Here is a 4,743-nt window from a genome sequence, read left to right as displayed (position 1 = left end):
CAGCAATTATTATATAAGATTCAAAGAAAATGGCAACAAACAGAAAGTGATCTTCAAGTTTTTGTTCAAGAGCTGAAACTATACAACAGAAGCAGTTAATAAACCAGGCAGAAAACAAATCATCAAATCATCAAAATCGGTGACAACAAGCTTAAACTCTTTATTTGAGGCAAATCATCAAACACGATGTTTGCATGCAACATAATCACAGAGAGCATCTAAGAAATCAAGCAAAATAGAAAATAAATAATCAAATTAACAGTCTATTGTAGAAAATTAGTATAATATGATGTAGAAAGCATGAAAAAACTAAACCTTAATGAGAGATTCGAAGAGAATTCAAAGAGAATTCGCAGAGAGAAGCAATGCGAACATGAACTCGAAGAAGAGAAGGAGACCAATCTTCCGATTAGGGTAACGGTGGCGCCGGCGCAGCTCCGATGGCGGTGGCGTTGCTGAAGTCTCACTAATTTGGGGACAAAAAAAAGCTCTGCTAGGGTTTCGCCGTTTTCTTCTTCAGAGAGAAATGAAGAAGAAGCTGAAATCTATATTAAATAACAAGGGCAATTTAGTCTTTTTGTTTCATTATTTACATTCCATTCCCATTGGAATTGAACATAACCAGGGGAGAGATGGTAATTCAATTGGTGGTAATTCAATTCCTTGGAATAAAATATATCCAGGAATGATTTTTTAGATCTTGAACTAAACATGGAAATAAATCATTCCCATCTCAGAATTCCTGGGAATATACTTGCATTCCCTCCAACCACACACCCCCTAAGGGTTAACCAAGAGTTGGAAAGATGGAAGGAATTATACTTTGTTCTTCTAAGGTTCTTAGTAAAAATATATTATTTCATACTATCGGGTCGTTGAGGAGTGTTGTTAGATGCCAACCTTGATTAGTAAATTTAGTATGACTAATTTACTACCCGCTTAGTATTGAACCTATGGGATCACACACTAACGAGTTTTCTAATCTTTACTGTAGAATTATTTAATTATTATTTTGATTTGATCAAATAAATAATTATATCAATTCAAATGGAATATTATTGTATTCTTTGCAAACACCAAGAATATAATAATAATATGATAATTAAAAATATTAAATGAGATTTGAGAATAATTAGTTATTCTATTTCCAAATTTGAATTTTGAATTTGGATGAGATCCTAACTGATTCTGTTTCAAATTGAGTTATGATAACTTAAAATAAAAAGATATGATTTAAATTTGAATTGAGATTCAAATTTATAATTAGTAACAAATCTCATACTATATATATGTATACAAAGAGTAGAGGAATAAGAGATGAGAAGTTTTATTCCTTTACTTTCACACACATAAATGTATGTGAGCCTAATTCTTGGAGAAGAATTTTATGGCGTACAAAGAGTTGCAAGAGGTTTCTCAATTTAGATCAAATATCCATTGGTCAAAGAGTTGACAGCAAAGATTGATCTCGGTATGGATACGTATAGCACCTTCGTACAATCGAAGGAAAAAGTGATTTTTATTAGCGTACACAGGTATTTAGATCTGATCTATATATTTTATATTATTGGAATAAAATTTAAACACAAAATAGATCTTTAAAATTATTTTCTTTTCTTCCGCTGCATATTATAAACACATGGTAATCTTACACTAAATTCTAAGTTTATAATAAATGCAATTAGCGCAAGACCCAAGTGAAGACAATTTAGGATTTTGGTATTTTATAGTTAAATTATTATTATTATGAAGTACCACAGTTTCCTTTATCCTTTTATTTTTTTGTCTCGTCAATGCCGTTTTAATCCTCATATTTCTCTTCTGTTGCTCCTCTAACGTTTCTCACCTCATATTTTTTCTTCTTGTGTTTCTTTATCTCATTTCACCGGTGGTTTTTCTTTAATTTATGAATGGCAAGAACTCTTGTCTTTTATCTATTTCTCATCCTTGACTACTATACTCTGTTCATTGTTGTTTTTGCCATCCTTCTTCTCTCTCTGGTAGTATGAGGGGCAGATGATGTATGGTAGTGATGGATTAAAATACAAAGAAAAAAAATCACGAAAAAGGAGAAAAAAAAGGAAACAATGGCTGTTGGCAAATAGACCGTGGCAAAGAGAAGGAGAAATAGTAAAGCATTGACGAGTTAAGATTGGATTTTTCTTTCTTGGACACATTGAACATCATCATTTTGGACTCCTGTTCTTTTATGATCGTTTTTTTTGGACACATTGTACGATGTCATTTTGGACTCCTCTTTCTTCTTTTGTGTTTCAATTTCAAGAACTGATCGAGTTATGGTTTGATGTTGACTTATGGGTCAATCGACTATTTTTTCGCTCCAAATTCTGTTCTTATTTTAGGTGATTATGCACCCTAATCGAAGCAGATTAGGCACTAGTTTCTAGTATTTTAGTTTGATTCTGATTTAATAATTATATTGTATCAAAAATGCTAGGAGAAAATGAATCCAAACCATCAGAAAACAAAAAACTAAAACACATAATATATAACAGTCACAAATGTAAGTGTGTGTATACGAGTCACCCATTTCACTCGAAAAGAAGTACCGTTCGAATGGACAGGAAAATGTGAAAGAAGTTTTGACATTACCAAATTTCTAAAAACCTTTTAAGGTATATTGTTATGTTTTTTTTAAAAAGATTAGGATGCGTGCTGATGCAACACAAGAATGTGATAGCATATGTATCAAGGCAGTTGAGACTCTACGAGAAGAATTATCCTACTCATGATCTTGAGTTGATAGCAGTGATGTTTGCGCTCAAGATATGAAGACATTATTTATATGGGGCTCAGTTGGAAGTTTTCTATGAGTATAAGAGTATAAAGTACATCTTTGAACAGAAGGACTTTAACATGAGCCAACAATGATGGATGAAATTTCTGAAGGATTACGATATCGTGCTGAGTTATCATTCGAGAAAGGCGAACGTAATTGCGAACACTTTGAGTCATAAGAGTTTGAGTATTTCTTGAATGATGATGAATGAAGACGAGTTAATTTCAACCTTTGCAAGTTTGAGGTTGGAAATGAAGAAAACATCAGAAGGAGTCGTCATGGCACATCTACACTTGACTTCAAATTTCAAGACAGCCATTCAACAAGCGCAATTCAGAAATGTCAGAACTGTTGGTCAGATTAGAGGCGAATAAACCGGGATAAGTGTGACAAGACAGTGACGAATTGTGGAGGTTTAAGAATAGAGTTTGTGTACCTAACCAAGGAAGATTGTGTCAAGAGATTTTGACAGCAGCCCATCAGAGTAAATTTTTTATGCATCTGGTCACAACCAAGATGTACTAAGATTTGAAGAGTATGTTTTGGTGGCCGGGATTAAAAAGAGATGTGACGGAATATGTTACTAAATGCCTGAATTGTCAGAAGATTAAGGCAGAATATCAAAAACCCTCAAGAAGGCTATACAGCCTTTAGAAGTGCCTCAATATAAATGGGAGAGAATTACCATAGATTTTTGTCACTGGGTTACCGAGGATGTCGGTTGGATATGATGCTATATGAGTTATAGTGGACGGATTGACAAAGTCGGCTCATTTTCTTCCAATCAGAGCTAACTATACATTGAAAAAGCTTGCGCGTTTGTACATTCAAGAAGTGGTGTGACTGCATGGAATACCTTCTTCAATTATTTCCGACAAAGATCCAAGGTTTACATAAAGGTTTTGGGGAGTTTTTTAAAAAGTTTTTGGCACAGAGCTGCATCTATGTACGACTTATCATCCATAGACAGATGGAAACGAACAATTCAGAAATTAGAAAATATACTGAGATCATGTGTAATGGAACAACGAAAAAATGGGAATAAGCAATTGTCATTAGTAGAATTTACCTACAACAACAGTTATCAACAGAGTATTGAAATGGTGCCATATGAAACTTTTTATGAACGATTGTGTCAATTTCTGCTGTGTTGGTATCAAGAAAAAAAATACAGTACTTTGAATCCAAATTTGATGCAGGAAACAACCACTCAAATCAAAAAGATTCGCGAGAAGATTCAGACAGTACAGAGTCAACATGTTAGCAAAATCATTATATTTTTAATTTGTGTATTTTTTTAAATTTATATTAAAATATTCATATTTAATTTATTTAATTTTACTATTATATTATCAATTTATATACTTAAATGAGATTATAAAATTTAAATGAAATTATAAAATTTTTGTTAGTATTATCGTTTTAATTATTAATGTATATCTTAGATTTATATTTTATAAAAAATTGATTATTTTGATTGAATTATGATTAAGCATTAATTTTTTAATCAATAAATTAATAACTAAAACGATTTGATATCGGTTTAATTTTTAAAACCATAGTATATTTATAACAAGAATGCATATATGTATATAGTTTAGGAATGAACATATAAAGATGACAAAAATGGAAAAGCACCACAGCAAATAACTAGATTTTAGTATTTTAAAGGACAAAGAATAGGATAGGATGCTAGTATGCTACTATCTGTTGCTGCGTAGGATGCTACTATCTCTTGCTTCAACCACCAAAAAACACGTGACCATGAAAATGTTTATGCTAGCACAGTAGCACCCAACTTTTTCTAGCATTATAGAGTACAGAATTTCCCGATTTAAAGGTTTATTAAAAAATAATTGCTATAGTATCTAAAAATATTTATTTAATTTATTAAAAAAAATTAAAATTAATAAATAATTCTTAAAATATAAAAATAAATAATT

The sequence above is a fragment of the Arachis hypogaea genome, chromosome 15 (genome assembly GCF_003086295.3).
Source record: "Arachis hypogaea cultivar Tifrunner chromosome 15, arahy.Tifrunner.gnm2.J5K5, whole genome shotgun sequence".
Taxonomy (NCBI): domain Eukaryota; kingdom Viridiplantae; phylum Streptophyta; class Magnoliopsida; order Fabales; family Fabaceae; genus Arachis; species Arachis hypogaea.
This window is presented reverse-complemented; position numbering follows the sequence as displayed.